The 20,999-nt window shown below is 42.9% G+C and overlaps 2 long non-coding RNA genes across 2 annotated transcripts; both read right to left on the reverse strand.

The window, feature by feature from the left end:
- Window positions 1–3,401: 3,401 nt before the first annotated feature.
- On the reverse strand, window positions 3,402–4,799 carry LOC144001383 (uncharacterized). The gene is made up of 3 exons (XR_013278470.1): window positions 4,409–4,799; window positions 3,955–4,041; window positions 3,402–3,873 (listed from the first exon to the last, which is right to left on the reverse strand). It is a non-coding gene; the product is annotated as an uncharacterized LOC144001383 (long non-coding RNA).
- A 2,408-nt stretch (window positions 4,800–7,207) lies between these two features.
- On the reverse strand, window positions 7,208–18,212 carry LOC144001555 (uncharacterized). The gene is made up of 3 exons (XR_013278511.1): window positions 18,074–18,212; window positions 14,818–14,932; window positions 7,208–7,528 (listed from the first exon to the last, which is right to left on the reverse strand). It is a non-coding gene; the product is annotated as an uncharacterized LOC144001555 (long non-coding RNA).
- Window positions 18,213–20,999: the final 2,787 nt, after the last annotated feature.

Genomic DNA, 20,999 nt, shown 5'->3' on the forward strand with positions numbered 1-20,999 from the left:
TTTCATTCAACTTTACAATGTCTGCAACAAGTAAGTACTTAAAAGGATTACATTTATAAATAGCCGACAGTAGCCTATATGTCCCACTGTAAACACTTGGATCACAGCAGCTGTAGTGGAAATGTCATTTTAATTAATTAGTTTTTCAATCATTTACAAACTCTCCCAACATTTGCATTTTGCAATATAAATATTTTCGTTCTTGAAATCAATGACCTGCGATTGGTTGGCAACCAGTTCAGGGTGTACCCCGCCTACTGCCCGAAGCCACCTGGGATAGGCTCCAGCACCCCCACGACCCTTGTGAGGAGCAAACGGTTAAGAAAATGCATGGATGGATGGAAATCAATGATGTTGAAAAAATTATTTGAACGAACAATCTTCAGGATGGGTTAAACAGAAGCATCATTTTTGTGTTTTTTCATCCCAAGTGTTAAGTGAAATGAACACAACGAAATAAAACTATTATTTTTCCCAACTATTTTTGGTTGTTTTCAACCTGTATGAACAATGTGATCCATGATTTATTTATATATATATATATATTTATTTATTTATTTATTTAAATATCCATAACAGAGAGTGTTACGGCCAAAACGAGGTAGAGTTAAGTGATTTCCGTGACAAACCACGCATAATCTGTTAACTGTTGGCAGCTCTGGGACCCGGTAACGCTGCAGAAGAAGGTGGGCTCTGTTCTGGGCTCCAGTATTGAGCCAGTAGAGGTGGTAGGCAACTGGAGAATGACGACAAAGCTGTCATCTATCTGGGGTAACGCCTCCCATCCCCTGTGCGGGACTGTTCGAGCCCTGGAGAGCACAATTGGTGATAGGCTTCTTCACCCACGCTGTAACAGTGAAAGGTACCGAAGGTCATTCCTTTTTTTTTTCTTTTTTTTTTGAGAGAGAGCTCAGTATTGTTCATTCGGTAGTTTTACTGATTCAACGTGTCATCATCATTGCGCTCTCTCTCTCTCTCTCTCTTTTTTTTGGGGGGGGTTGTGTGCGTGTGTGCGCGTGTGCGTGCATGTGTGAGTGTGTGCTCATTAATTCACCTGAAACCTGTTGAAAAATCCAATACAATAACAATAAGTTGTCAGGAGACCAGAGGAAGAATCAAAGAATAGAAAGATGAAACAAAGTGAAATCCAGCACCAACCAGACACCAGAGAGCAAACCCAGGAGTCCGGAGCACCCTCCAGTAAATGCATTATGTTAATGGGTGTCCTCACAAAGATATATGTACAAGTATGCGTGTGTGTGGTGCATTAAAAAAAAATAGGGGTGTAGTGGTGGGGAGGGGACACAGATGTGGGACTACAGCACTCCTTAGCACTGCGGTCTACCCCAACTGATGGCTGCCCACCCGACTCACCTGCCCTCCTAGTTGAGAGGTGCATTAAACTTGGAGGGGAGTTGCAGGACGAAGACAGTGTATCTCTCCCCCCCAAGGAATGTGTTATGTGCCCTATGTGTATTGTGCAAAACTAGTGAAGTGAGTTAAGAGGAGAAACCAGCAGGGCCTCTCCCAACTCGGCGGGGGCAGGAGGCGTGCCTGCCCGCCCCCAGCCGACCCCCCCACTGGCACCCCGGTGGGCAGATGGGGACAGCGCTGTGGAGCAGTAGGACTTGCTACCGAAGGTCCTTCCTACCCGTTGCTGTTAGACTTTACAATCAGGTGTACTCTCAGTAGACTATTGATGTGGCGTGATTGATGTTGATGTTTCAATTTCAACAAATGTGATGATGATGATGATGATGCACACTACAGCCATCTGTTTTCATTACTGCGTTTCTCTGTTTTTATTTAACTATAGGTCGCTTGCACGTCGTCACTTCCGCCTCGGATTTGTCGTAGTCGCCATGCTGGGTGGCCTCCATTTACGTAGTGATTCGGTCTAACACGTATCTATCACGTTTGTTGTCTGCGTTTAAAATTGTACATTGTTGCTGCATCGTTGGCTGTTCGAACAAAGCCAAGGGGGAAAATGGTCGGCCTTTCTTCCGAATTCCGAAAATAACTAGGAACCAGGGCCTGGAGACAGAGGAGTGCAGACTCCGGAGGGAAGTCGTTACTTTGGGCTCGTGTGTGCAGCCATCACTTTGTGAGCGGTAAGCTTGTTTACCTTTATTTAATGCATGAGGATTAATAACGTTTCGACCGCCCATATATGGGCAAGTTGCTTATGTTTTGGATTCATGAGCAAGCAAGTTCGGTAGTACAAGCTGGCTAGCGGACGTTAGCCGAAAGCTAACATCGAACATTTTCACCCAAGTAGTGCCAGTGCAAAGTGTTTACTGCTGAAATTGGATTGATTAGTCTTGGGCTCTTAATGCCGATAACATGTTTTTTGGTGGCAAAATGTAAACTTGGAAAAAAGAGACAGAAGGGGGTGATGCAAGAAAACAGACCCCCGGTAGCCTACACATCATGCTAAAGAACTTATTCACGGCCACCCTACTGCGGCAAAATAACCAGTCTTTCCATATTTTATTTGTTTATATATTTGTTTATTTTAACAGGTCGCCCTGCGCCCGTTTTTCTGTCCAATCATCCCGACTGGGCTCCAACATTAAAGTTGGGTCCCAAGTTACAACATCTATGTCTCAGCCCAGTCGGTGCCAAGATATGAACGTGCACAGGAGAGACAAGCAAAGAAAAGACGACTCGAAGTGGCAGAGAGTTTGTTGCAGTTATGCAGCCAGATGGCTCCAGTAACCTGTACCCTCAAGTACTGCTGACATCATTGACTCTGGTATGCCACTCAGAATTCATTACATGATATATTGTATGCATGAGTGAATGTATGTGTTTATGTTTGTGTGTGTACACGCACCTTATATTTTAGAGACATTTGGAAGTGTTTATAGAAATAAGTATTTGCCTGTAGCAATGTTCATACATTAAAAAATGCAACAAAATGTGTACATTTCTTTTACACTGACAAAAAAACTATACTACTGTACTATATTAAACCTTTTACTGGTACCGTATTTTTTTGTGATCTTTTTTTTTATTATTATTATTATTTCTTTAGGGATCTCATGCCACACCGACTTGATTGCCAATGACATGATGGAAAGGAAGGCGAGCATCAAAGCATTGGAGGAGGACAACATGCGACTGTTTGTTTGGCGCTAATAAAGGCAGCGATTATACAAATTCTATTGTTGGGTTTGTTTACAAAGCTATACATAAGACAAATGACAGGATTTGACTCAATGTGCAATATGGTCCCTCTTAAAGTAATGGCATAAATCTCTATTATTTCTAAAAGCACAAAAAATGAAGTGAATAATGATTAGATGTAGTAATTTCAGGGATAAAATTGAACTGTTAATTAATGTATTTATTTTAGCACAGGTGCCTTACCATCCTGATGACGGTATGATGTAATGTTGATGGGGTACGCAATGACTTTCATTATACTATGTACAGAGGAAAAAGTTGCTCTCTTTTAAATTTGTTTAATGTAAGACAAGTACCAGTACTGTGTTTCAGTTTTCCCAATAATCCTTGTTTCACACTTGTCACAAAACCACTGTCCTTTTGGCAGTCTAGATTGGCACACTTCAAGTGATATCATTTGATTTTACAATCTGCTGCAGCACAAAAAACTACTTTATTCCGCATCTTTGAAGTACATGAGCAAGTGGTAGGTGACAGCGGCTGAGCAGGAACACTGGAAGTCCACTGCTGATCTAGTAAATGCTCTCCCGAGCAGTTCAGGTAAGGAGGGGACTTTGGGGAAAAAAAACTCTGGCTTTTCCAGCTGGCCAAAACGAGCGATCTGGGTGGACTCGCTCAATCACACTTTGTCCACACCACAAAGTCGCAGAAGTCCCGTCCAGTTAAACTCATCTGTGCCTGAATCTGAAAATATTACAAACATTGTAATGAAAATATGAAACATAGAATTAAATAAGAAACTACAAAAAGTAAAGCCATACATACCTGGTAATAATATTGGTGTTGTCGTGACAAGTGATGGGAATTGTTGCCATCCGGCACCAGACAGAAATTGGGTGTTGTGACAGCCTCCTTAACCGTGAGATCATAAGAAAAGCTGTCAGTATGCTCAGTAGTTACCATGAACACGTTTTATTGTACTGGAAACTGAAACTAAAAATACGTCCTCTGAGAGTGGTTAACCTTAACCATTTAGAATAAGTTGATTAAGTAACATGTAACTAGTGAAAGGGTAGCATTAAATTTAATTAAGCCACGGGGAGGCTGTGCAGTTACTTTTTATTCTTATACGCTCTGCCATATTTGCCTGTTATAAAATGATTAGAAAAACCACATCAGGTAAACCCAGCTGTGCATGTAAACACAATGATAACAGGAAGCCTGAGAACAAATCAACATTTTTGTGTGCAGAATTACCAACACCATGTGGTTTACTTACGTGCAACAGCAACAGTTTCTTCTGATGCGATGTTAAAGTTTACACTCTGTATCCACCCGCTTACAAAATAATTGTAAGCCTCCAGGGATTTGTTGGCGTGTTATGGAGCATGTTGTCAACACGAGGTAGTGAAAAATGTCCAGAGAAGTCACATTTGGCCAGCAAGCTTTCTCCGTCAAAAAAAAAAATCACCCTTGGTCAGGACGTAATTAGGATCAATCCCACCACACAGAGACACCTTCTGCCTGTATCGTTGTTTTTGATCTTCCGGTAAATCGTGAAAATACTGCGTAAATGACATCAGGTTGATAAGCTCTACCGTGTAACTCACGAGTGTACCTTGTGAACCGGCGGACACCCAAGATGGCGCCCGAAGAAAAAACTCCCATGATGCATTACGATGTGCAAGCGACCTATAGGCTACATAAAGATTTTTTAGGCATTTATATGAATATTGTATATGTACTGTATATTGCTAATTATTGTGTGGGAGTAAATGTAATAGGTATGTTTCATATATTGCATAGGGACATTTGTATCCACACATATATACATATCTATCAGTATATGTGTGATGATATGTATTGGTCCTGGTAACACTGTGAATTTCTCCACTGTGGCATAAATAATGGTCTTATCTTATCTTAATACTTGAATATCATTGGTGTCGGGCTGAAACCTTGTACCTAAAAAATAGTCACTTTCAACCAATAACATTGCATCCTCAAAGAGAGTAAGCCTTTTCAAAACTTTAGTTTGGTAAATAATTAGCAAAAATAAGACCCACACGTGGTGGAGTTTGCATGTTCTCCCACTGCCTGCGTGGGTCTTCTCCGGGTACTCCGGTCTCCTCCCACATTCCAAAGACATGCATGGCAGGTTAATTGGGCACTCCGAATTGTCCCTAGGTGTGATTGTGCGTGTGGATGGTTGTTTGTCTCTGTGTGCCCTGCGATTGGCTGGCAACCAGTTCAGGGTGTACACCGCCTACTGCCCAGAGCCAGCTGAGATGGGCGCCAGCTCCCCTCGCGACCCTTGTGAGGAATAAGCGGTAAAGAAAATGGATGGATGGAAGACCCACACGTGATTTATGAGGTGTCGGCCCAACGATAGCAATATGTTCTTGACCATTCGCACTGTTAGTGTCCTTTTTGTTTTTTTCAAATTGTAATTTTTTTCATACAGTAGAATGCTGTGTACCACAAAGGTCTGTATTGGGTCCAAAATTATTCCATAAGTATATTAAAATAACAACTACACCGGAATTATTAAAATGTATATATATATATATTTTTCCTGATGACAACTATTCTTGGCTCCATGTCAGATTATGATAAACTAATTCAAAAATAATAATGTGCGATTGGTTTGCTGTAAAAAAGATTTGTCTTAATACCGCTAAAACAAATCAGATGGTAGTTAATAAACAGCAAACAAAAGGTCAGCTCAGCAGATGTAAATACGTACAAGATGATTGAAACAGTGTGTACATTTTTAGGCCTGCTTGTTGATGAGCAGCTTAACTGGAACTATACTTTCACATGCACTCCAAACTTTCCAAAACGATAGGTTTAATGTTATCGCACTAAAAACTGTTATTCACACTAGGAAATGTCTTGATTATGACAATTCTGTACAATCTGTTAGATAAGACCTCTAAATAATTACATATTGACTTGGACTAGGCTGTTGTCGCTGTGACCTGTCCTGGCTCGGCATCTTCCGATCTATCTGCACTCTGGAAGACATGTCTAGTTGAAAGCAGACACCACCTACTACCAACCAGTTGGAGTGGACGCTAACTACGTGGCTCAGCCACGTTCACATAAACGATCGTTAATGTAATTCGACACCCCGGTTACAAATCTTTGTTAGAGTATAGTTAGTAGGTGTACATTTATGAGTTAAATGTATGAACATTGATCTACTAACCTCGTGAAAAATGCTCGCTGCAAATCCGTGAATAGTTTGTGGGCTGTCAGTCCTTGCTGTTGATTGCCGCTATCCATCGATGTCTTTTGTCTTCATTAGTAGGTATTCGGTAAAAAGCAACATTTGGTTTACTCCCTTGTCTGTTTGAACAACCGACCGCACAGCAAGATAGGACCAATTTATAACTGAATCGACTAGACAAAGGACTTCACGCTGTACACAATTCAATTGTTACAATCCAGGCAAGTGGTTCTTTTGCCGTCCATAGTTCAGGAGGGGGCGGTCAATAGGGAGATGAAATGGGAAACACTAAACCACCCACTCTGGCCAGACCACACAAAGTGGCCTGTGTCTACACTGGGGCAAATTGCAGTAGATGGTGTATTGGTAGGAAAACTCACAGCTATGGGCAGAAGCACCAGCTTCCAATACATGCTTGTCTGTCCAGTAGTAAAGCAGGATCCAGAAAGTAAAACCTCTGCCACAGGTGCTTTTACTCAACTGGCAGTTAAAATGCTCATCTCCAACTGTGGCTAAAGCCAAACTGTTTCAGGCTTTTTAATTTGTGGACTTGGATTCCCCAACCCGAGTGGTGTATCCTCAACAGCTCACGAGGTGTCAGGGCCTCCTACGGCAACTACCCCAATCCATCCGACGATGCAAGTGGCCAATTGGGCATATCTTCCCAGATAGCCAACCGACTTTGAAAAGATGTTGAATCAACATTCAGCTGTCGATCCTATATCGTTGAATCAATATTAACACCCGACGATATGTCATCACTTTTGCATCCTCGATTAATATTGTTCCAATGCTGAAATCGTTACGAAATCTATACGTTATTTCGATTTTAATACTGGAAGAATGTTGAATCAATGTTATGTTTTCCAATTAATGCTTCAAATATGCCTCTATTTAGAGGTCCTGCTTTATTTACAGATACAGCTAGGCTGACTAATAAAAACTTGGCTAGATTCCAGATTATTTTAAAATGAATAACGACAACGGAAAACTTCAACAAAGTTCAATAAATTTATTTAAAACGTAAGCCTCCTCCTCAATCTGACAAGCTTCCCTTAGTGCAACCATTGTCGCCAACACGGTCAGGGGCATAACGGAGCAACTTCTGTGCAATTATAGCAATTGTGTGCTGTGATGCCTCCATTCCCATCTGCCTCTTCAGTGAATCTGAGGCATACAAACAAAACGGCATTCACAGTTAATTCACATCATCCACCAAAATAATTTACAAGAAAGGTACGCTAATGTGCACCTAGCATCATTAACATTGTAATTTGGTTCGATAAGATACTGGGATAAATTTACGACCCAGACCGACAATGCTGACTTTTGGCAAGTTAATCGTGGTTGTGCTAGTGCACCAATTTCAAGTAATGTCAGTCCAGCAACTTTGACAGGTTGTGTCTGTCAGGTTCAGTGACAGGGTTGTTGAGGACCCAAATACAGGGAGCAGGGAGGTGAGGCAGGCTTGCGGATGTTGGTAACAAAAAAGGATTTTATTTCCAAAAACAAACAAGCAAGCAAGGGACAATGAATAAACTGTCAGTAACCAAAGACTAAAACTCGGAAGCAACGTAACAAACAAAACATACTAGCTTGAGACGGATAACAGAGACTCAGTTACACAAACAATGATCTGACAAAGAGTGTAGGGAAGGAGGGAACTAAATAGGAGCAGACTAATTAGACAATGACAAACACCTGGACATGATACACAGACCAGAGGGTGCTGATTGGAAGACAAGGGGACTGGGATGATGCGTTAAATGACAATGAGAATAAACTAAAGTCCAAACCAAACAGATGAAAACAAAACCCAAACCATAACAGTGTCAGGCAAAGCGTTTTAAATAAAAGTAATTAGTGGTGCAACTGATCACAAAAGTTTCGGATTGGCTCACAGATTTGAACCACGGATAGGATCATTTTTTTGGTTGAGGAAAAAAAAAAAAGATAAATAATACTTGGTCTTTGTTTTTTTTTGTAAAAAAACAAAAACAAAAACAAAAAACTTTTTCCCATTAAATTAAAAAATAAATAAATAAATAAATAAAACATCAAATATAGCCTTTTAGGAATTAGGAACACAACTTTAAAGTGCAATATGAGTCACAGCCCTTCTGCTTGGAGGAAATGTCGGCGCCACTGGACAGTCTACGCCGGTTAGCTAGGATGGATGGCGGTGGAGCTGAGGACGTGAACGTCGCCGCTGGGCGCAGTGGTGTACGTGGGTTGTGGAGTGGATGGAGGTTTGGCGCTTGGAGGAGAGGCAGTTTGGATGGGACTGGAAAATTGGACCATTCTTTTTTGTGTCATGGTGCTCATCGCGAACGCAGCAGCTGCTTGTTTATGAGCTAGCTTATAAGCAAACCTAGCTTGTAGCAAACGTGTGTGACATCATGCATGCTGAGATCACGTCTCTGATCAACTGCTGAAAGGAGGCTGATTCTGTCCTCTTTCATCTAAAAACGGCTTCAAACAATAAACATCAAAGCGTATGTAGGGATGGACGAATGTTGATTTGTTGTGATTGTATTGTATTGGTGTTAATGTTTTATGTTATGTTTTTTTTTTTTTTGTCTTTCTGTAAGGCGCTTTGTGGCAATTCAGGCTGTTTGAAAGCGCTATATAAATAAACTTGAGTTGAGTTGAGTTGAGTTGAGTTGAGAAACATTTTTATTTTATACTCAACTTAAGTTTATTTATATACACCGAAGACATGTTATCTCTTTTTTTTTTTTATATATTAATAAAAATACCTCAAAGTGCAATTTAAGGAACATTCCCTTCCTACATAGAGAATGAATTAGCCTAAAGTAAAGTAGCCTTGGTCCAGAATATTGAAAAAGAATTTAAGCCAGGTACCACCAGATGTCAAACTCATTTACAGCTACAGTACCAGCCAGTAGGGTTATATATATATATATATATATATATATATATATATATATATATATATATATATATATATATATATATATATATATATATATATATATATATATATATATATATATATATATATATATATATATATAGGGTGGCACGGTAGTCGAGTGGTTAGCACGTCCGCTTCCCAGTTCTGAGGTCTCCGGTTCGAGTCCAGGCTCGGACCTTCCTGGGTGGAGTTTGCATGTTCTCCCCGTGCCCGCGTGGGTCTTCTCCGGGTACTCCGGTCTCCTCCCACATTCCAAAGACATGCATGGCAGGTTAATTGGGCGCTCCGAATTGTCCCTAGGTGTGCGTGTGAGTGTGGATGGTTGTCCGTCTCTGTGTGCCCTGCGATTGGTTGGCAACCAGTCCAGGGTGTCCCCCGCCTACTGCCCAGAGCCAGCTGAGATAGGCGCCAGCAGCCCCCGCGACCCTTGTGAGGAATAAGCGGTCAAGAAAATGGATGGATGGATATATATATATATATATATATATATATATATATATATATATATATATATATATACACACACGTGTGTGTGTGTGGGTGTGTGTGCGTGGGGGGTGTGTGTGGGGGTGTGTGTATGTGTGTAAAAGCCTGTGAGTATCAGTATATTCTGGCCACTCACGCTCGGTAATTAGGTTGTTACTAACAAATTCTGTTATTTTTTCACTGAAAATCAGTGAGTGTTTTATGCCAGGATCCCTGTATGGGATAATGAGAGCAGAGCAACTTCATTGTTTGCATCAACCATTCAGAGTATAAATAAATATATTACAAAAGAAAAATTATATTCACATTCTTACTAATGAAATCTGCATTTAGAGTTTCTCCCACATATTTCATACTTATTGGTACAACGGTACTTACACTACTGGAGGTGTGGCAACGCAAGCTTTTTGTTAATTACAATCCCGTTTGGACCTCTCTGCCTTCTCACCCTGCTTCGTCGGATTTGGGTCTACAATCACACCACAAACATAACAGCATCACTGTATGCGGTGTTCTACAAATTGTGCATGCATTTGTTGTGTGTGTGTGTGTGGCTTCACTGATTAAAATAAAAGTTTTCCCACTCACTTGAACATGTGATCGTGTGAACGTTATAACGTGAGGACTTACAGGAATTCCAGCGATATGTCAACTCTGTCAGCCTGGACGAGACGTGTTGGCGGCTCCCATTGCAATACGTCGCTTTGCATCACATATTTTTTAATCCACAAAAAGACAACGGCAGAGGCAGACCCAGCTTGCTACATAAATATGACGTCCGCAGTCAGAAGGCGGGCGAGCGCGTTCTGGCTAATGCGGATGTAGATTCGTATGTCAAAGGAACCGCGTCTGACCGCCCCCATCCCGATTGCCATTGGCTAACTTTAACTGTCAATCTCAAACGTGAAAGGAAGTTAATTCACGTGACACCCAGCGACTAATTTTATTGGCTATGAGCAACTTCCTTGTCATTTGTCAACCTACGGGAGCCGCCGTGGTCCAAAAATGGCAAAGTTGCCGTTTGCTGCATTTTGTGTAAGAATTGACAAATATTTTACGGGACTTTAGATGTCCCGTACATGACATAAAAATGTAGCCCAAAATACGGGAAATCCCGGCTAATACGGGATAGTTGGCAACCCTACCAGCCAGGCACTCGTAGCTAATGCTAACAGCTAGCTGCTAGCAACATACCTAACATCATAGCGTGCTAAATTAACGATTGAATATGAGTTCGGGATAGCATTGTGTTGATGTTGGTCAGAACTACAATGGCAATCAAAACTAGAGCTGCGAGCAGCTATAAAGGGCCCTCGCAGCCTGGGCCACTTTGGGGTACTTGCACGTTGGGGTACTTCACGTTGGGGTACTTCACGTTGGGGTACTGGCACATTAGGAGCAAAATTTCTTTGAACATGGCATGATAAACCTTTACATGTGGATTTTTTTTTGCCAGGTGTGATGTGTGTGTCAAGCTTAATGGGTTTTGGTGATTGTCAAGATCTGCAAAAATCAGCGTCCTTTTTTATTTTTTGGGAATGAGTTGACCTGATTGGTATTTTTTGCAAAAGTATATATACCCATTATCGCTCGTACTCATTGCACGATGTTGCTTTTATTGTCCATAGAGGCTATCAAAAATAAATAAAACAAAATAAAAAAGTACATATGGTTGGATCGGTCTGATACCAGTGAACATTTTGAGTGGTGGAAAGTAAAAGAATATTCATAAATGACTTATTTATAACACTTATAATGAGTTCACAAATTTTGTACAAAATACCGTAAGTGTTTTTTTTTTTTTTTTTTAATGCCTCAAGGACTAGGTGGCGCTGTATTTATAACTGAATGTTGTCATAGGGATACCTTCAGGCCTTAAATAAATATGCATGTACCGGGGAGTTATTAAGCATATCCTTGATTCACGATACTGCTTTTAACGTCCATGGAGGCTATCAAAAATAAATGAAAAAGTACATGTTTGGAAAAGTCTGATGCCAGTGAACATTTTGAGTGGTGGAAAGTAAAAGAATATTCATAAATGACTTAGTTATCACACTTAGAATGAGTTTACATTTTTTGTACAAAATACCGTATGTGGGGTATTTTTTTGTTTTGCCTCAAGGGCTAGGTGGCGCTGCATATATAACTGAATGTTGTCATAGAGATACTTCCAGGCCTTGACTATAAACATACATGTCAAGTTTGGGATTTTTTGGAGCATGTACCGGGGAGTTATTAAGCATATCCTTTTTCATTGCGAAACACAAAATTTGATGCCCCGCCTTCATCATATAGTATTCAGAAAAGTCAAGATTTTTCCGCCTGTCGTTGGCTCAGGTCTTGACATGGTCCAGGTCAAGTCTGAAGTCAGTTGGATGAAACATGTAGGAGAAGTGGGCAAAAGTATGCCCTCTGTAAATGTGCAAAAATCGTCAAAAATGGGACATTCAAAAATTTGTAGCTCACTTCCTGTTCATTTTAGCATATAGGTCCAATAGACTTTTTTTGTAGGTCTTCGGCTCCCTCATACACCGAAAAATTTCCAAAGATCTTGCTTAAACGTACAACCAGGGCTGCTTCATTAAAAATTTCTAGGGGGCGCTATTGAGTCATTTTTGTAAAAATAGCACAATCCACGATAAAATATTGCTCATTTTGCCAGGCCAGGTGTGCGCCAAGTTTTATGAGTTTCTGTGCATGTTTCGGCCCTCAAAATTGGCGTTGTTTTCTTGGCGAACAGCGCTTAGCCACGGCCACAGCGATTTGCGAAAACTCACAAACTTCGTGTTGTGACATCATGAAGGCCGAAACCCTCATCTGAGCAAGTATGAGGTAGGTCCAGTTAACGTGGTTGGAGAAAAACATTGAAGAAAAATCGAAAGAAAAAAAATTGCCAATAGATGTCTTAAGGGCTGGACTCTCATCAAATGTGTGAAATTTTGAGAAGATTGGACCATCTGGGTCAAGTTAAAGCAGCTTTTATTCTCACGAAAAATTATCAGACTTTGCGGCACTGTATAGGCCACGCCCTTTGACGAAAATTTACAATATTCGGTGTGGGCCATGATCAACATGTTGAGGCGTTTCTGACCAATTTTCAACTGGATCCCTTCAACGAGCTCGGCACAGTAGCTAAAAACGTAAATTATTACATTTATTGTCACCACTAGGTGGTGCCATATGTATAACTGAATTTTATTAAATAGATGTTTTCAGGCCGTGACTATTAAGTTGCATGAGAAGTTTGAGATTTTTTGGAGCTTGTACATGGGAATTATTAAGCATTTTGTCTTTCTGGAAAAATGAAATTTTAAAGGCAATATTTGATCCCCCGCCCCCGTCATATAGTATTCCAAAAAGTCAAGATATTTTGCCCAGCTGTTGTCTCAGGTCTTGAGATGCTACATGCTAAGTTTGAAGTCAATCGGATTAAAACTGTTTGGAAAGGGGGGAAATGTCTGACCACATTGAATGTGCAAAAATGGGCCAAAATTCGGATATTCAAAAATTCATAACTCACTTCCTGTACATTTTTGCTGCATGGTCCCAATTGACTTTTTGTGCGTCCCGGGGTGCTACAATACAAGTGCCTCCCAAATTTTGTAGCTCTCGGTCAAACATGCCGGGATTGGTGTTTATTTTTTTTATGGTCGGGGGCGCTATAGAGTCTCGTTATGACAACATCAGAATATCAAATTTTTCGCCGGGCCCGAAGAGTGTACAAATTTCGGTGAGTTTTCGTAAATGTTTAGGTCCTCAAAAATGCGATCGTTTGCGGAGAATAAAGAAGAAGAAGACTAATTTTTACAAAAACAATAGGGACCTCGCAGCGGTCGCTGCTCGGGCCCTAACTACGATAAAGAAAGCCTAAATGTCTGAAAGGGAAGTAAAGCTAGCTGGCCCATCACACCACAATGCCCTAACTTCAAAGTAAAAGTCTGCTAAGGCTATTATTTGGTGTTATTTTGAAGTTAGCCTTGGGCAGCGTGTTACGTTGAATATTTTTTTCAGCATCCTTGACATGTCTGAATGCGCACTGTTGCCCCCCCATCAACCATAACCCCTGCTCCCCCAAAATACGATGACTTCTCAAACACATTTCCCAGCCAATGAGTAGTCAATCAACTAGAAAATGATAACCCAACCATCGCCTGACATACCGTACATAGAACAATGTTGTTTCAATGTCACTGTCAGGTGCAGGGCTGGACTGCCCATCTGGCATACAGGGCAGATGCCTGGTGGGCCGGCGTCTTTTGGTGCCGATGCATTGCTTTCTAGTTATTATATTCGTCCATTTAAACCCCCAAAAGCCTTGCACACAGTTTAGAGGGACTAGTTCATTAGTACATTTTCAATATGTACAGCAAACTGAACTAACATCAGTCAAAATATCAGTGGCAAAACAATGTGTTAGTAGACAGGTAAGGTCAGGAGTTTGGTCGAGCCGGGCTGGGCCGGTGGACAGAAGTCAAAATGCCAGGGCCGATTTTTCTGTGCCAGTCCTGCCCTTGTCAGGTGTCTTCACTATTTGCAATAGTGATTCAACATTGTTTTGTTTTTTTTGTTTTTTTGTTTTTTTTTGTCGGAAATTTCGATATCCACCATACTGATGATATGAATGGATAAAATCAACGTTTAATCAATGTTGTCTTGCTATCTAGGTTGCACCATTTGATTGGCTGGTGCAACAGTCAGTCCAGGTGTCACCAGACACTAACGCAATTACACACACATGTAAAGAAACTCAAAAGATTGAACGCAAAACAATTACCAAACCAAAGAGGAAATAAACATTGAACAAAATACAGTGTTCCCTCGCTGTAACGCGACTCTCTTTTCACGGCCTCACAATTTCACGGATTTGTTTTAGTGCAATTTTGCATACTTTTTTTTTTTTTTTTTTTTACAGTAATGTACCTATTTTATAAAATTTATGAAGGTTTGAACATTGAGAATGTGTAAATGAGAGAAATGTGAGAAAATATATCAAATGTGTGGTGAGGGGTCTAGATCAGTGTTTCCCTACCCTGGTCCACGGGGAACACTATCCAGCCGGTTTTCCATGTCTCCCGAGTCCAACGCAGGTGAGGATCGTTATCGGGCTTCTCCAGAGCTTGCTAATGAGCTGTCATTGGAATAACCTGCGTTGCAAATAGAGAGACATGGAAAACAGGCTGGATAGTGTGCCCTGAGGACCAGGGTTGAAAAACACTGGTTTAGATAGATGACTTGGAAATTTATTTATTGTATCAATTTATCCATCCATTTTCTTGACCGCTTATTCCTCACAAGGGTCACGGGGGATGCTGGCGCCTATCTCAGCTGGCTCTGGGCAGTAGGCGGGGGACACCCTGGACTGGTTGCCAGCCAATCGCAAGGCACACAGAGACAAACAACCATCCACACTCACAAGCACACCTAGGAACAATTCGGAGAACGCAATTAACCTGCCACGCATGTCTTTGGAATGTGGGAGGAGACAGGAGTGCCTGGAGAAGACCCCGGCGGGCACAGGGAGAACATACAAACTCTACCCAGGAAAGCCGGAGCCTGGACTCGAACCGGAGACCTCAACACTGGGAGGCGGACGTGCTAACCACTCGCCCTTGTATCAATTTATTGTATTCTAAATGTATTTTTTATGATTAAAATAGTTTAAAAATGGAAATGTGTGTCTAAATAGACCTCTTGGCGTGACCAGCTCCGTGGCCTAGTGGTTGAGTGTCCTCTGTGAGTTGGAGGTTGTGGGCTCAATTCTTGGCTGGGTCATACAAATTTCACCCCACTTAGGTGGATGTGATAATCAGTGTTGCTTTTTTTCGGGAATCCCGTGACCTGAGGGACTCCTGCGTTAAAGGAAGCCTTTAACACAGATTAACCAATATCTTGGTCAGAATGACCAATTTGTATCAGTTGTCCCACTTACCAATATATATTGGTTGAAAACACCGACCATTCTAGAATGGTTGTTTTAATCAAGACACATAACTCCCAGCTAGATTGGTCAAATGTAACCCTTTATTTGGTAGATTTGACCAATCAATTTTTAGTGTGTAACTACTTTCCGGGTTTCATTTACCGCAGGTATTTTTTGGAACATAACCCCAGCAGTAAACGAGGGAACACTGTATCAACTGTTATGGTTGTGACAGATTGTGCCCCAACGCGGAGTGTTCAGAAATGTTCCAATTGTATTTATTATAGCAAACTAAAGTGAAAAACAAAACTGCTAAATACAAAAGAGCAAAGGGTTAGGGTTAGAGACCGGACTGTAACCAAACCAGAATGCGCACAACATACAGAAAACAAAGGAATAACCCAGCGAACGTGCTGGTGTGCTGTGGAGCCTTAAAACAAGGGGTTGATTACATATGCATTCAGGTGTGCACAGACCCGTCACCAGAAAGAAATTGTGGGGGGGGGCATTACCTTTTTTTTTTGGGGGGGGGGCACACTTCATCAACCTAACCCCGGGATTTCACCGGATGCGGTTGCGGTGCGGTTGCGGTGCGGTGCGGTGCGTCTTGACTGCGTGCTCCGGACGGGTCAATTTTTTTGTCAATCCACACTGGCTCCGCACAGCTGCGGTCCGGCAGCTCCGTCGCCGCCCACTTCCCAACGTGTCTCGCGGGACCGCGCGCGCGCGATCATGTGGCATTTCACAACGAGAGGTGGACTTCTTTTGATTTAACCTTTTCTTCTTCTTCTGCTATGAGATTCCATGCAGCATCCTTTTTTTGGTTGTCCTTGTAAAGTATATTAATAACGAGAGTCGGGTCAGTGCGGGTCCACTCTTTATTTCTGTCTTCCCCGTCCGGCTGCCGCTCAGTACGGCAAGCGAGACGGGCACAACAAGCAATCGCGAACATCAAACTCACAATACATTACAGTCCTTATAAAAAGGATGTGCCGTGTCATATATTATTTTGTGGTTTTCCACCTCCAATATAAACCTCTCCTCGTCCATGTTCGCTGGTGTCTAAACCGTGAATGAGCACATGGCCCGGCGACGCCCACGTCACGTTTTGCTGAAAAGCTTGCGAAATAGGAGCTGGCGAGTGTTTTATTCTGAAAGGTAACCGGAAATTTATTTTGAAACTGCCTCGGTCTTCCTGTCCCGCTCGATGTGTTTTGTGCTAGCTTGCCATTTGCCGGAGGCCTACCGCTGCGGCGTTCGGCAAAAATAGAAAATAGGTCTATCCTTGCGGAAGGCTTGCGGCACGCCACAGGCCTTCCGCAGTCGACACGCAACGCACCCGCAAGCGGTGTAAACTGCACCATTCGAATGAATGGAATCTAATTGCTTGCATCGCCGGACCGCACCGCAACCACACCGCAACCGCACCGCAACCGCAACCGGTGAAAACCCGGGGTAAATCTAATGTTCATCAGGTTGAACAGCGGCATTGTGACAACTGCAAAAGTGCTCAGAAATATTTTCTGTCACTTAAAAGCGGAAATTTGACATCTAAAAGACAAACTGAAAAAAATGTGTAGTTAATTTTGCATTTATTCAACTCAAAAGTTCATTTGAAACAAATCCACTCTTCACTTCTATAAACAACTATGTCCGAATGAATGACTGCAACCCAGCCCCTTCTATCTGGAATTGGCTAGCAGTTGCCTTCATTTGCATGTTGGAATAGGGCTGTACGATATGGATATCATTTTTGCCAGACATCTCTATTCTTTGATCTTTGACTCAGCATGAGACTTCACATCATTTTACTTTTTTTATGGTGCCTTCTGTATTTTGTGTTATTTTATTTCTATACTTATACAGATTTCTTTTTTAGTATTAATTTTATTTGCGTGTATACTTATCTACTTATATTTACTCTAATTAATTTTATTTTGTGTTATTTTATTTCACTTGTGTCTACTAAAAGACTAATTTCTATTCCATGCACAGCACTTTGTATGCAGCAATTGATGTTTTAAAGTGATTTAGAAATAAGTTGAGTTATGTCGATGATATACAGAAGCAACATATGGGTTCAGTAAAAAAACTAAGCAGAATATCAATCCAAAAGGATGTGTAAAGTGCTGTTTTTTTTAAATTAGAACTTACTGACAGTCATCAACATGAACAAACTTGGCAATAAAAAAAGAGAATTCAACTCACATTGTACTGCAACTGCTTTAGTGATAAATAATTTTATGCTCCTTAGTTGTTGTTGTGTATGTGTGACTGCTTGGGTCTGTTAACCGCATACTGTGTATTGCTACAATTCATCCGTGCTGTGTGGCTTGACTAATTAAAATAAAAGTTTGCCACTCACTTGTAAACGTAACCAGTGGACTCAGGATTCCCAATGATGTCAACTGTGTCATCCTGGATCAAGGTTTGGCGTTTGGTGGCTCCCATTAAAGCCGAACGACGAGCTCACTGCTCAGTCTTTATGCCAGCGCCAGCCGGCAAATGCGCACTATCTACCCGGAAGTAGGTTTGTCTAAGGCACGTCTGCAGAGCTCGCGTCATCCCCTCCCACCCCACCCCAGCCCTCGTGATCCGGACTGTAATTGGCTAGCCTTAGTTGTCAATCAAAGCCAAACTTGAAAGGAGGTATGTGGTTGGCTGGCACGCTATGCTTAACTTGCACCAGAAGGCGCAAGTTTACGTGACTGATAGGACGAATAGTTGGTGAGTCATCTTGCTAGGGCGGGCACGGCTGACTGACAGGGCGGGCACGGACCCCAAGGCCCGCCCATGGCGACGGGACCGGGTGTGCACCTCCCTGCACCACTGAAGTGCAACTAACATATTGTAGGGAAAACTAAACTTAGAAACCACAAGACAGAACATGACAACACTCAAAAGTCAAACAACTGATCCATTTGACGGAAGACAACATGAACATAACTACTACACATGATACCGCCCTCTTCCATCATTCATTATTAGGGCCCGAGCAGCGACCGCTGCGAGGTCCCTATTGTTTTTGTAAAAATTATTATTAGGGCCCGAGCAGCGACCGCTGCGAGGTCCCTATTGTTTTTGTAAAAATTATTATTATTATTATTATTATTATTATTATTATTATTATTATTATTATTATTATTATTATTATTATTAGGGCCCGAGCAGCAACCGCTGCGAGGTCCCTATTGTTTTTCGATCGGATTATTATTATTATTAGGGCCCGAGCAGCGACCGCTGCGAGGTCCCTATTGTTTTTCTTTTCTTTTCTTTTTTTTTTTTTTTTTCTTTTTTTTTTTTTTTTTTCTTAAAGAGCTCAGAATTGTTCATTCGGTAGTCTTACCGATTCAACGTCTTGTCATCATTGCTCTTTTTTTTTTTTTTTTTTTTTTGTGTGTATGTGTGCGTGCGTTTGCGTGCGTGCGTTTGCGTGCGTGCGTGCGTTTGCGTGTGTGCGTTTGCGTGCGTGCGCGTGCGTGCGTGTGCGTGCGTGCAAATACGTATAAATTTATACTCATTCATTCACCTAAAACCTTATAAATATCCCATTACCCTTCGCCTTAACCAGGTACTTCAGAATCTTGCCAGAGTCGTGAGGTTTAAATGGTCAGGAGACCAGAGAAAAGGTCAGAAAAAAAAGAAATAAAGAGAAAAGAAAGGTAAATCAAAGTGAAATCCAGCACCGACCAAACACTTCCTGCCTTCCCCATGATTACAAAATCAAAGTCTTACGCCAACCCCGGAAGCCTCTAAATTCCAGCAAATTTAGCGAGATCTCAAGAGACCAGAGGAAAAACTAAAGAGAGGAAGGAGGGAAGGATCGATAAGGCAGAGTGAGATCCATAGAAGCCAGTACATCCAATCCATCAAAGTGAAGTCCAGCACCAACAAGACCCCTCCTGCGTGGTTACAAAACCAGAGTCTTATGCCAACCCCAGAAACCTCATACTTCTAATAAATTAAGATCTCAAGTGACCAGAGGAAAAACTAAAGAGAGGAAGGAGGGAAGGATAGATAAAGCAAAGTGAGAACCACAGACACCAGCACCAACTGATTCAAGGGGCTGTGGGAGGGAGAGGGTACTTCTGTTGAGTTTCAGTAGATGCTGGTGCGACGGATCTGGCATGCATAAGGACCACCACCAAAGAAAGAAGCCGTCAACCGCGGTCCAGCAAAGCGAGCACCCCCCCCCCCCCGGAATCCCCAGGCCGCGGCAGCACCAAGGCCACCCCCAAGCCACCCGAGCGGACACCGGTCGGCGAGCCGACCCAGACACCCGGAACACCCCCGCCCCAGCCCCGGGCCCAAGGCCGCAGAACGAGGCCCAGCGGGCCCCCACAGCGCCCCACCGGTCCCCAGCCCCCATCCCCCCACGACCCCCCCGCACCCCACCCAAACCCGCCATCCACCACGACCCAGGCCCCACCACCCCCGACCCCCAAACCCCCGAACACACCCCGACCCCCAGCACCCAACCCCCACCCACCCATACCTCCACCCCCCCCCCAAACAAGCCGCCCCCCCCCCCCCCCCGACGGCCGCCCCCCCCCCCCGTGAACCCGGCCCCCCGCGAGAACCCCCCACCCCCCCCCCCCGGAAACTGGCACCGGGCAGCAGCGCAGAGAGGGAAGATGTGCCCACCCCACCTCCAGCCGCGCGAGATTTGCACAGCGGCGGGAGGGGGGAAGCAGAGGAGGAAGCACCAGGGGAGAAGGCGGAACACCAGAACACCGAGCCCGGTGGGGAGAGGCCCCGGTCGTCACGCCAGAGTACTAGTGACACCTAACCCGGTTACTGAGTCCGCCAGCTTGCCGACTGGCGAGCTCTACCCTTACACCGTGAATGTGGCCCCACCCAGTGTATATACAAGTGTGTGCGTGTGGTGCATGAAAATTGGGAGCAGGTGAGTCGGAGCAGAGGGAAAAAATTTCCCCTACTCCGACACACCCGTATCCCCCCCAAAAAAATGAATATGTATATGTGTGGTGCATTAAAAAAGGGAATGGAGGGACAAAGTGGTGGGGCAGGGACACAAATGGGGGGGACCACAGCGCTGCCAGGCACTGCAGTCCATCCCCTCTGATGGCTCCCCGCCCCAACTCACCCCTCCCCTTGGACGTGAGGTGCATTAAAATTGGAGGGGAGTTGAAGGGTGAAGACGGTGTTTCCACCCTTCCCCACCCCACCAAGAAATGTGTTGTGTGCCCGATGTGTATATTTACAAAGTGTATAGTGCAAGCTAGTGAAGTGAGTAAGAGGAGCGACCAGCGGGGCCTCACCCAACCCGG

The sequence above is a fragment of the Festucalex cinctus genome, chromosome 14 (genome assembly GCF_051991245.1).
Source record: "Festucalex cinctus isolate MCC-2025b chromosome 14, RoL_Fcin_1.0, whole genome shotgun sequence".
In the NCBI taxonomy this organism is placed as follows: domain Eukaryota; kingdom Metazoa; phylum Chordata; class Actinopteri; order Syngnathiformes; family Syngnathidae; genus Festucalex; species Festucalex cinctus.